Raw genomic sequence first — 13,930 nt, 5'->3', positions numbered from 1 at the left:
TTATTTACAAACCACTCTCATTAAGATCTACTGGTTTGTTTGTTTTGATTTGAATTAACATATCTAACTAAGGTATTTACTTGTTGTGTTTGCATTAAGCAGATTTGTTTTAGTATCATTTCATTACATTATTTAGAAATTTAAGAAGCGGGTGTCTGGACACATGGTGAAAGGGGGAGAAGAATAAAGAGGTATAAAGGGAGACATACATTCTAGGAAGGAGACGGAGGGCATCCATCTTTCTCTTTCTTTTTCCTTCTCTTGATTGGATGGAAGGTTTTTTAACAGACCTTCAGTACGGCTGTTTGTATGGAGGGACGGCTGTTTAAAGTAGGAATGGAAAAGAGAAGTTTCATTTATCAATAATCTATTTATTTATGTTTTCATTTACTTAATGACAAAAGACTATATTAATAGGAGGAACAGAGGAGGAAGAGAAGGGAAGGTCCCACATTTGTTGACGTTTTCATTTAGTTGTTTGGTTCTTTTTGTTTTTATGTCCTTCTAAACGGATATTGGAAATGTATTTGTAAGATAAGAAGACTGCATGTACCATACTCATATACTTATTTGAAAAAATCAATAAAAAAAGGAAGTGCAACAGATCTTTTTAAACATCTTAGATGTTCATATTTCTAAAAATGTAGTTGCTGAAGTATTTTAACTTTATAATTCTCCCATGTTGTCATTTCCAGCCTCACTGTTCCAGAGACAAGAGGTTTACATTCTTCCAGGTGCTTTTGCCTCCATGTTGGTTTCACTGATACTCAGAGACAATCGTCTTTTAATATGGAAACATGGAGCCAGGACGTGTCTGCATCCTGAGGCTGGAGGCTGGAGGCTTGAGCCCGCCTTTGGAGAGAGGAGGGACTATTCTCTGCTGTGATTGGACTGGAGAGGACAGGAAGTGACCAAACACAGGAAGTTGCCAACAATGTAAAACCACTGAAATCAGAAATGATTAAGAAAAATAACTTGAAGCAAGTTTGACTTATTTTCTCTTATTTTGTATTACTGGTGTTCAAGGTAACTTTATGGGACTTTTTAAGGGAAAGGCAAAAATAAGCCTTTTATTTTTTAACATAGTGTCAAAACATTTCAGTACTATAAACTGAAAGCACCAAATTTTAAGTTTTGCACTGTAAATGAAATAAACCATTCATTCATCAAAAAATGTGGGACTCAAGCAGTGAAACTGAAAACTTCCATTCAAATGTCGTAAACCTCCTCCAGTCGTTCTGTTATTGCTCGATGTGAATCTTTAGCTGCTGGATTAACAAGGACTGTTTAGGAGGAACTTTTTCTAGATGGTATATTCACTCATCTTCCCATAACACTGTGTCAACAGTTTACCATGCTTCCTGAGATGGAGTGATAATGAGACGTCCTGCTTTTAAATGTTCTCAGGAAATCTTCAAAAAACATCAATGTTCACACAATGAAAAACCGTCGTACAAAAACCTCCCTCAGTCAGACTGAACAGAAACTGACTGCTGCACACTGATACACTTCACTGAACACACACACACACACACACACACACACACACACACACACACACACACACACACACACACACACACACACACACACACACACACACACACACACACACACACACACACACACACACACACACACTTTAGAAATCGCTAACATAAACTGAACTAATGAATTTATTTATTGAGATCAGATGTTTCTTCACCAGAGGCGGTGGTGTTTCAACATGTAAATACTTGGTGGTGAGATTTTATTTGATGTGCATGGAAATATCAAAGTGATTGGGATGAAATTGGTGAGTGTTTTAGCCACTAAATTCACTCCTGATCTTGATGCAGAGACTCTGTCAGCCCATTTAAAGTATAGACTTGGCCGTGATGTAACTTGTCAGATTATTGACACTGCAAGCAACAGGTACAGCTCATTTAGACCAGGATACACAATAGAGCAGTCAAACCTCAGTTGATAACCTGAAGCCACTCCACACACCTTGTAGTCAGTGTTAACATCAGACAGAAGAGAGTATTTCAAGATAAAGTCAAACTCTGCAGACCTGAGATCATATGAAATCAACTGGCATCAATTCAAAATGTATGATAAACAGAAGAGAGGTTGACATGCAGGAAATAAAAATCAGTTTTTTTGTTGATATTTTAGTCTCATTATGACAAACTGAAGGCAGCATGTAAAGAAGATGGATGAAATGTATATATTGAATAATCTCCTAGTTTGAGGCACATCACAACATCCTGGTCTTTTTGTGAGTCTGTATATTCATCCTCTTTCATTTTGATAACTTTTTCTGAACGATACACCAAAGATAAAGTCATGATCGTGTTTTCGATTGAGTTTATAGTACTGTGCTAATATTTAGTATACAAAACAATATATTTAATGAACTAGACCTTTCATGACTGGGCAAAGAACCAGCCAGTGTCATGATCTTGCTCAGTCATGAATTCTTGCATCAATGCTACAATGGGAATCCCTAACCAGCCCAAGATTTATGGGAATAGAGGACAAAACTCATCTTCCATATCATGAGTCCTGGTCAACTGTAGAGTGGAGATTCTAAAACTGAAAGGGGTTCGATCAACTAACCTCATTTCTTGGGTCCCTGATGTTGAACAGTATAGTTCTGTACTTGTTGGTGTATTTGTTGTCGGTGTTTCGAAAAATGTCCAACATCTCCGTCTCAATGCTTGCGACAAGTTTGGCAGCTTCACTCTCTAACATCTTCAAATCCTCACACTCACACACCCTTAAATGAAAAGAGTTAGTGAACAAATAGTGACATCAACACTCAACCTTTGACTGCCGCTCACATTTAACTGCCAAGAGTTTCATGTGACTATTGTAAAATAAATGATGGTGAAAGTCAAATGTTTTTGCAAATGTGGGTCAGGATACTCTGATAATCATACATATAATGAAATTTTAACTTAAATTTTACTGGTGATTGGAATTGAGGGTCATGAATTTCAAATGCGTCTCATCTCGTGTTGCATATTATGACTTGATCGTAAAATTCTATTGTGTGTATGCCAATATCTTTTTGGAAGAAACACCTTAAATTACACTATGTAGATAATCAAAAGGTAACAGGCTGTGGGTTTCATACAAGTGTGTAAAGTTATTCTCACCTTTCAAACAGGGTGTGTGAGAGAGCGTTGGTTGATCTGCCTGAGCAGGTGATTAGGCTGACAGGGCCTGGAGGAGGGTGGGCTGGGTGCTGGTGATGCAGGCAGATACTGAGTTCCATTCCATGTTAAAGCTGAGGAAGGCTTCTGGGATGATGTTGAGACTGCGGGATGGCCAAACGGAGACTCCATTTTCTTTGCCGTGCAGTCTTAAGAGAGGTGGCTCAAGAGGTGCGAAGTCTCGTGATCGGGGTTAATGGCACTTGTAGTCTATTGACAGAAAAGACACAAGACAGAGTTCTTTCGTAGATTATGATTTTTCAACACGTCCCTAATACATTTGAGGTAGGTCAGACATTGAGTAAAGAGCCTCTCCTTTGATCTTCTTTGATCAAATGTTCACTCCTTTGCTCTCCCTTGATCTCCTTTGCTCTCCTTTGATCTCTGAGTGCTATATAACTCAAAAGTACCTTTGTTAATGCCAGATTCGTTTGCAAAACCGAGCTAGCGAGAGGAGGATATTTTGTCTATTGAAGCCCAAGAAAAGTTCTCCCTGCTTGGACTCAACGTATTAATTGACTTAACTGTGAGAACAGAAGTCAGCAGCACCGATATCATGACTCGAAGAGGTAAGTAACATTGTGTCCAGGACTCTGCAATCTCATTATGTCACCTAACGTGCTCCATGCTTGACATTCACAATAGAAAATGACTGTTTGGTGATCAGATGCTCAGTTTGATAATGAGAAGAAACAAAAGGCTGAGGCCAGTAAGAGAAAATCTGTTTTCGTGTTTAATCTTGGGCTTTATTGGAACCATCACCATTTCCATTATTTTGGGCGAAATGATGTATTTAACAACCCTTCTCATTTTTTCCTCCATTTGTAGATTACCTTAGTGCTAAGATTTTATTTTAAATCTCATGAGCGCTCAATGCCTATGTTAGGACAGCCCAATGTTTTAATTCCCGACTGTGACTACAGGCGTAGGAATTCAGAACCATACTTCCACCTCAGGGAACGTGTAAAAAATAAATTGCTGCCAAATAGCAGCTGAAACCTTGCAAACAGGAACGGTAATCGTCAAAGAAGAGGACGATTCAGTTGGAATTTTTAATTATTGAGAGCCAAAAATGCAAAACACACACACACACACACACACACACACACACACACACACACACACACACACACACACACACACACACACACACACACACACACACACACACACACACACACACACACACACACACACACACACACTGATAACTCCGATGTTAGAAGAGCCCCGCCTCAGGAAGTTCAATGTAATTGAACCTTTTCTCCAGGGCTCTTCTGCTCTCATCCACAAACAAATGTTGCTCAGTGATGCCCTCTACTGGGGGCCTGTTGTAGTTTAATTGTTATCATCACTTGTCGACATTTCGAGTCCTTGTTCAAGTTTCAACATTCATGCGTCCTGACGAGACAATAAAACATGAGCTGAGACCAAGAAGATCTTCTGAGATTCTTTTCCGTATCAAACCAGAACACACCAACACATCCAGACACTTTTCTCCTTTATTCTTTAAACCCCACAGCTGCTGTCGGCTGTATTGAAAGGAGCAGACTTTTTGTTTTTCAACATTTCTGTTTTAACTTTAGCCTGTCCTGTCTCATCCATCCTTCACTGTAGAATATTCACATCATCACATCAGTGACTTTTGTCTTGTTTCTCTCCAGAGAGTTCACAGCAACACTTGGTCACCAGAAGATGAGCTCCAGTGTGGAGCAGGAGGAACATGAAGCTCCACACATTAAAGACGAGGAGGGTGGTGTAGAAGTGACTGATAGAAAGTGACCATTTCCACGACTCTGTGAGGGACTTGACCACCCAGCGACTAACTTCTTTACCCTGTCGGAACAAACTATTGTCCTGTACGAGGTGGAGATTGATCGTCAGCACAAACTGATGGAAATAATCTGGAAACCTCAAATGAAGTTACACAAGAGAGGAATGGAAAAGAAGAACAAGAAGAACCAGAACCCCCACAGATCAAAGAGGAACCAGAAGAACTAGAACCTCCACAGATTGAAGAAATAAAGCTTCGTTTTGAGGAAATGTGGTGAAATTGTCAGTTGAAAACATAAGTTATGTCAGAAGGTAAGATCTGTCTGATGGGAAGAAAAACCTTCGTGAAATCTGTGATCAAAGTTACAACCGACAGAGGAAGTTGTTGGTCCACATGAGAACTCACACAGGTGAGAAGCCGTATTCTTGTGAAACGTGTGGGAAGTTTCAATGATCGTAGTTCTACATCATGTGAAAACTTAGAGAGATGAAGTCATGAAAGACTCTGAGAGATCTCATTCAGGATGTCCAGCTTGAGCCCAGAATCACAAGGTATCATCCAGTTGAAAGGAAACGTTGCTGTTTAAACACCGTCGACACTGTTTGTCACAAAAAATAGAAGGTTAAAATAAATCTGGTGTCCATTTGTGTTCCTAGAGAGAAGCTGACAAACAGTCCCCTGGTTGCATATTGAATCTTAGAGAAGCTTGTTTCATTCTTTAGTACGAACACGACGGCTTGTTTTGAAAATGTGACATTAAAAATCTTGTATGAACAGATGTGAACTTTGAAGAAATGGAAATAAAATGTGAATATGAATCCAGTGGGTTTTCTTATTCAGTGTTTGTTGTTTTTGTTTTAACTCACAGCCGATAGGTTGTTAAATGGTTTCAGAAAGATGCACCTACACTAGATAACTGGATTAAAGTTATCAAGGAGATTTGAGATGAAAAAACTGACTTTCTCACTACACCTGCAAAAGGAGTAGTACATTACAAAATGGACATACTTAATGGTATATTGTACTTTCAGATATGAGCTCACCCCCATTGCTTCCTCATCCCACACACACATTCATTACCTGTGTAAAGTGATGAAACACACTCAACCTGCTGTGCAAAATAATCCCTTTTACCAAATCCCACAAGAATGTAAATTGCCTGGAGATATAGTGGAAAATAATGTCTGGTCACTGAGATGTACTGTGACACTGTTCTACTGCTCATGTTGCTCTATGTTCTGTGTCTATTAAAAAAACAACTAAAGTTAAACAACAGATAAAACTGAATTCAGCGTTGCACATGGTGAATCAAACCAGGAAGAATGAAAGAGTTTGCCCTCTGGTGGTGACTTTGTGTCACTACATTGTTGTGTAAAGTTACAAACATTAACGAGTTGATGGGTGAAGTTACGTTCACATTCTATTCCATTGTTCATTTTTATTCACTCACAGACATTTAGAGAAAATGCCCAGCCTATTTTAAAAGTAATGTCTTTTCAGCAATAGTTATGTTTTCTAAGAACAATAATTTATCTCATTTCTGACGGAATTAACCCTGAAATGAACGACAACGTGTAAATATGCACACATAAAAATGATTTGTTTTCCACAGTGATTCATCACTAGTGATGTTTTTCAGGATTATTTTGCAGTGGTAGGAAATCTAAACGTCTGAAGGGTCCTCGTCGCCGCCTGGTGGACAAAAGTAGAAACTACAAGAACATAGAAACTGTCATGGCGTCCTCCTCTCATATCAAGGTTGGCTCTGGTCACTGGTTAGTTTATATTTGATCAATAAAGGTGTTCAGCTAAACAATCACAGGATCAGGAAGTTGTTTGAACGTTTGTCGAAATGACCTTGACGCTTCTTTTAGATGCGGTAACTTAAAGGTATGAACTCTTTATAATCTCCTGAGCATTTAGAAAGCTTAATAAACTAAAAATCTAACTCAAGGAGTCAAATGATAAATGATACTCTTTGATCATTTGTGAAATCAACCTCAGAAAAATGTCCCAACCCCCTTTTGTTTCTGTTGAATGAAAATATGAAAGTAAATTAATACATGTGAGTTTTTTTAACCAGTTCATGATTATTTACAATCACAATCAGAGAGAAACTGTTTATCCTCATGAATTGACTCTTGTTGATCGACTAGATATCCAATTTATTTTTCACAAACAATAAACTTAAAACCAAAGTGTCCCTCTCATTTCCTTTCTAGTTAATTTGGCACTTTTCAGAAAAAAGAAACAAAAAAGAACAATTACTGTCTATACATGCATGGAAAACACACTGAATTCGATATACACATGTAACACAACAGTCACTACAACAACCGATGCATTTTGAACTATACATGACCCACAGATACTTACAAAGACGAAAATTTCCCTAGACTCAAGTGTTAAGAGCGACACAGCGTGTTCCTGTGAAGTTTCAGCCACGTTTCTGTAGTACTGCTAGCTTACCTTCACCGAGAGACAAAACAGCAAAGATCGTAGAGCGAGAGGAACACTCACTCTGCTACAACAAAAAACGATCCTCTACGGAGAAGATGAAGATGTGTCACTACATTAACTATTTAACTATAGCACACTTTTTAACAACCTTAGAAACTTCAGGACCATATAATGTCTTTAACCTAAAGACATGACAGTGTCCCTCTCATTTTCTTTCTAGTTAATTTGGCACTTTTCTTGACAAAAGGCCAAACAAGTTGATCGTCACACTGATGGATTAATATCTCATCTATTGATCAAGTGATTGATGGAAAACAATCTTTAGATTCTTGTAAGTGCTGAGCTCTCAGCAGATTCTTTGACCTTTGGTAGTAAGTTCATTTTAAACTGTTGAATCTCTGTTGATTCTTTGACTTGGATGTGCAGCAGCACCGACTCCAAAGCACATTTTGTAGACGTCCTTGTAAAGCTTCACTTCCTCTCTTCCTGTTGTCCTTCTGTCACACATCAGCCCTGACACTGCCTCACTTCTTCAACCTCTCTGTGGACTGTCCATCCCTCTGGACGCTTGACCTCAGAGCCTCACCACCTCTGCTCTGAGCTTCTTCTCCTGTCTCTTCTCTCACATGTTCTGTCTTTTCTCTGCTGTGCAGACCTCCACCTCTCCTTTCCTCAGACCATTATGAAAAAAGGAAACGTCCTGGATACCATCAATGAAGTCACCATCATCCATGTCTTCACCTTCCTCATCCCCTGTGTCAGACCGGCTGCTGGACTTCTGGACTGACCCCTCCTGACTCACCCTCTTAGAAGCATGAAGTGTCTGTGGGGAGTCATTCTTTACTCCCACAAATCTTCCTGCTGCTTCAGCCACAAACTTAATAACATCTGACCTTGATTTCTGCTGAACCGTATGGCTGTTAACGCCAGCGTTTCCACTCATTTAGTTTTAGATGTGATAAAATTATTCTCAATTCTTTGATTTTCCATGTACGGACGATGATTCTGGACACATTAAAGATGCATTAACGTTTTGTAAATGACGTCTTTAAAGTCAAAATCCTGATTTTATTTATTTTACTTTAATATAATATTTTCAGAATAAAGTCAAAATTCAGACTTTTTAAGTCTCCAAGGAGAAACTCACCACTTTGATAACTTTTCATCTGGTGAATACAACTATGTACATGAGTCATTGTTTTATCAGCATTATCAAATGTCATTGTCATTGTTAATGCTCTCATTGCTGCACTGTTTAGCGCTCTCGCTTGACAGAAGGTTGTGGGTTCAAATCCAGCTGGAGGTGTTTGTGGAATTTCCTTGTGTTTCCTCAGGCTTCTCTGGTTTCCTCCCACATTCCAAAAAACTGCATGTAATGTTAATGCTAAATGAAGTGTCTGTGTGTGTCCTGTGGAAGACTGATGACCTGTCCTTTCTCTTTTCAAACGTATTTTCATTGACGTCCATAAGACGTCCAGACAAGACGTGAAAACAACGTCCAAGAAAGACGTCTAAAAAACGTTCATTCTGGCTCGTCTGAGGACGTCTTCTGGATGTCAAATATTGACGTCTATATGATGTCCAGAAAAGACATCCAGACAACGTCCAAGAAAGACGTCTAAAAAACTTTCATTCTGGCCCCTCTGCAACTGCAACGTGAAATAAGTGTCGGTCACGCTGCTGCTTCAACCAATCAGGTTTTGATATTGATGCTCTTTTTTTTTTAATTGATTAATTTTATTTTACTTTATTTCATTTTTTACTTTATTGCCCAAATGAGGGAACATCCAAACAGAGCAAACAAACATCAAACAACAAAAACAAACAATTTTAACAGACGATGCTCACAAATAATACATTAGTATAATCTTAAGCTCCATGGTATGAACTTATAAAGATAACTATAACAAATACAAATAAGGATGACATTATTTATTTTAAAAGAAAAGTATAATTAAAAAAAAAGAAAACACAAAAGGGACGAGGGAAGCAGAGGGTCTCATTACTCTTTTTGGAAGAATTCTTTAATTAACTCAATAGTTTTAATGCTTTATTTTGGTGTTTATGTTACTTAGTGTTTTAATGTGTTTCTTTAAATTCAATATAAAACTGAACATAATCTGGGTTTACCTTTGCTAATCTGCATTTGTGAATGTGAAATTTTCCAACTAGAATTATTAAATAAACTATAAATTCTATGTCTTTATTTTTGTAATTAAAATATGCAATTACATGTTTACAATCAATTTGAGCATGATTTTAGTTTTACACACTATAAAATTCTCAATTTTAGTCCATAAGATAGTTGAATAGGAACAGTAAAACAATTAATGACTTAATGATTCATTTTCACTTTCTAAAAATTTGTATAAGTTTACATTTGTTAAATATATGTTGTGCAAAATATTAATATGTACTTACTTAATTTTATTGACAATACAAAATTTGTATGGCAATAACCAAGCTCTCTGCCAATCAATGTCTGTTAAGATAAAAATCCAAAAAGATTTTCCTCTGGGACTTATTCTCCTTTTCTCATAAAAACTGTTTCTTATATGTTTATTACTTCAGTTATGATTCAAAATGTCTAAACCTTTAATAAACAGCAGGTTTTATGACACTAATAGATATTGGTGACTCAGGACCCGCCAGCAGGCCTCGGGTGACGTCAGTGTATTCAAGCCCTCTGATTGGCTCGTCAGAGAGTTCACTCTCCAGCGCCAGCCGACTGCATCTGGAGCGAGCTGCATTAACAATATTATAGTTGTGTTTGTTTAATAGTGGTTTTGTCCACCGACAATGGCTAAAGGAGAAGATAAAGAGATTTGGTTGCATATTTATTGTCAAAACATTTTTAAAGTGGGACTTTTCGTAGAGGTCATTGAACGCACCGCAGGGCTCCAAGCACACAGAGGTCCGGTACAATTTACTTGTGCTCACTACAAGTTCCATGGCAGGATTCAGGATTATGTTATTCCCCATTATATTATTTTCAAACCATGAAAAACGTTTGTCACCGTCCACGGCCCCCAGGAATTCTGGGAATAACAGCGGCTTTTTTTATGAAGCTGAAACAGAAGGAGACTTGAACTTTGATTCTTTTCATCCATAAAGGTATTTATTCTGGCCACACGAGTATCTATCTGTGATGCAAAGGCTTTTTATACTGCATCTCTGCATGATGACCTGGTTTTTGTAGCCATAAAAAAGTGATTGAGGGGTGGATTGACTCAGACCAGCACTAGTGAAGGCCGAGGTCTGAAATGCAAGGCTGCCACTGTTACAATCTAATCCTACCATTTATAGGACATGCAAATACGTTTCAACTTCCAGCTTTTATTGAAAGATATAAATAAGGATGTGAGGATATAAACACTCTCATCTAATATTTTTCCATTCATCCATCTTCTAAACCGCTTTGCCATGATGATTTTATTGTTGTAAAAAAGTCATGAAAGACCAAAGATTGAGGTGAAAACTGTCTTTATTTTGTCAAAGCTTGAAGAAAATGATGATGAAAGAAGATGAATATTGATGAAGTCAGTTTGCTTTGATGATAGAAGAAAGTGAAAGAGGGTGAATGACAGAGGTGAGATCAGTGTGAGAGTAAAAGCAGTGTGAGAGTCCCAGTGAGTCCGGTCAGGACTGGGAACACTGGTCTCTCCTCAGTGTCTCTCTGAGGGGAGTCTGGGAGCCCCGGGTGGCCTCACAGGTCACAGAGCCCACCTTCCTCCACTGGTCTGCAGGGAGCCTCAGGGTGCTGCTCCAGCTGTAGAGGCCGTCCTTCTGCAGCACCCCGGGGCTCCTGCTCTCCTCCCAGCTGCTGCTGCTGCTGCTGCTGCTGCTGTCCTCCACCTTCCAGCTCAGACTCCAGTCTGAGGGGAAGCCCTCGTTGGCCAGGCACATGAGCGTGGCCTTCCCCTGCTGCAGCTCCTCTCTGGAGGGGGGCAGCACCGTCAGGGTGGGGCGGGTATCACCTAGGAGACACCAATCAAATTAGAGGACAGGGAGCACCCAGCTGTCAATCAACCAGCACACACCTGGACAGCTTTAGTGGGAGACAGCTGATTTGGTCCTGGAAGAAGTTGCTGTCAGAGGCTTTTTCTGCTCCAGCAGTCACTCACTCACACATTGTTTCACTTCCCTTTAAGAAGCCTCTCATGCACATCAGCACAGAGAGAATCATCCAACACTTTGACCTGAAATACCTCAAACTACACAGGAAGGAACACAAGCTGATGTCTCAACGTTTACTCTTCATTTGCATCAACGTTATCAGAAAGTTTACACTTTACAACTCATGACTGGAAACTTTAACATGAACTTCAAATCTAAATTAATATTTTCAATTATTAGGAGCAAAATGTAAAAGAAAAAACTGAAAATTATATCAAGAGGTTTTCATAATTTTACAACATTTATCATCAGTATTTCTATTTTACTGTAAAATAACAATATTAATGATGCATTTTAAAGTAAGAAGAGAAACAGAATTGGGAAACATTCTATAGAACCAAGAATAAATCCAGCTGTGATGAAGAGACACTCAATAAAACAAGAAGAATAAAACCTGCACACATTCCAACACAAACACATTTCAAACAGTGGACATGTCAACTAAAACTCAGCCCAAAGACAGACCAGTGCACCAGAAATGTCCCTAAATACACAGGTCAGTGTAAAAACAGCTTCAACATGAGACTGGTAGAGTTAAAACAGTGTGTTCCACAGCCATCAGGCTCTAACTGAGCACATTTAAAGACTGACAATAGCTTTGGTTTTGTCATTTAATCCTAATGAGAGTTTAATCCGGTGTAAATTTAAAACTAATAACTTTTCCCTGTGATCAAATTAAAGTGAAACAGAGCTGAGCTAAACTACATGAAATCAATGGAGATTAAAACTTGATCACTACAATAATTATTAAGAAAAAAAAACATCTTTCTAATCTCAAATCATTCAAAACAAGGTTTAATGTAGGAATTTGAATTATTTAGTTGAAAGTATTAAAAGGAGAATAAACTTACTTCCAACATCCAGTCTGGTTCCTCCACCGAACGTGTACCACAGTGATACAAACTCATTGAGCCGCTGTACAAAAACCTCTGACTGTAGAGAGACGCCACTCTCTGATTCTGAAACCAACAAACTCACCAAAACAACTTTTACCACCTGATCCTAACGGAACACAAGAGAACAGTTCTTTCATCTGCAATGTCTACTTGAAATACATATATTTATAGAGATTGTTTTAAAGATTATTTTCTGTTTTTTCTATTGTGTCTATTGGAATTTATTCCTGAAGGGATTTAACAGCAAAAACAGTAAATTAAATTTAAAAACTACAGACGTATCTTTAATTATTCAGTTTAATTCCTTAATATTCTTATAAAAGTTTGAATCCAGAGTGAAACTCAGAGATGAAAGTGATCCAGGTCCCTGTTGGAGTCAGTCAGAACATTTCCATAGAGCCACTTTGCATCAGCAGCACCATGCTCCAGTGCTCTGGGAGAGTTTATAGTCCTGACAGTTGAAGACTGGATGACTGACAGCCGTCCTTCATGACAACAGAAGACAGAGAAATCCTCCTCATCAGAAACATGAGTGTGATCTGCGTCCTCATCTGGACTCTCCTCTGCTGCTGCTTCACAGGTAAAGTCCAGAGAATCAAACTCCTCTCCTCTGTCAACATCCGTCCCTCTGAAATGAAGCCCACAAAACCATGAGGCTGCTTGATGTTTCTGTCTGTGTTTCCTCAGAGTCCAGAGGCCAGGTCACAGTGACTCAGCCTGCAGCAGTCAGCTCTGCTCTGGGAGCCTCCGTCACCATCACATGTAGGACCAGTCAGAATGTTTATTATAGTGCTTATCACTGTTTAGCCTGGTACCAACAGAGAGATGGACAACCTCCTAAAAGGCTCATTTACTACACCAGCTATCGAGCATCAGGGACTCCAGATCGTTTTACAGGCAGTGGATCAAACTCTGACTTCACTCTGACCATCAGTGGAGTTCAAGCTGAAGATGCTGCAGTTTATTACTGTCAGAGTCGTCATGACATCAACAGTCAGAGAGTGTTCACACAGTGAAAAACCGTCGTACAAAAACCTCCCTCAGTCAGACTGAACAGAAACTGACTGCTGCACACTGATACACTTCACTGAACACACACACACACACACACACACACACACACACACACACACACACACACACACACACACACACACACACACACACACACACACACACACACACACACACATTAGAAATCTCTAACATAAACTGAACTAATGAATTTATTTATTGAGATCAGATGTTTCTTCACCAGAGGCGGTGGTGTTTCAACATGTAAATACTTGGTGGTGAGATTTTATTTCAGGTCTACTGAGCGCAGAGTTCAACACCACTTAATACCAAACTAATGTTTGTGCAGAAGTTTTGAGCTCCAACATCTTTATGACAACCATATACTGTAGGATCCCATCTTGTGAAAA

At 38.9% G+C, this 13,930-nt stretch overlaps 1 gene segment (V, D, J or C); it reads right to left on the bottom strand.

The window, feature by feature from the left end:
• Nucleotides 1–10,901: 10,901 nt before the first annotated feature.
• LOC308117871 (Ig kappa-b4 chain C region-like) lies at nucleotides 10,902–13,489 on the bottom strand. The segment is given in 3 exons: nucleotides 13,475–13,489; nucleotides 12,462–12,612; nucleotides 10,902–11,411 (listed from the first exon to the last, which is right to left on the bottom strand).
• Nucleotides 13,490–13,930: the final 441 nt, after the last annotated feature.

Source organism: Lipophrys pholis (genome assembly GCF_963383615.2).
Source record: "Lipophrys pholis genome assembly, chromosome: 12".
Classification (NCBI taxonomy): Eukaryota; Metazoa; Chordata; class Actinopteri; order Blenniiformes; family Blenniidae; genus Lipophrys; species Lipophrys pholis.
Note: the sequence above shows the minus strand (reverse complement) of the source record. Positions and strands in the feature narration are given on the sequence as shown.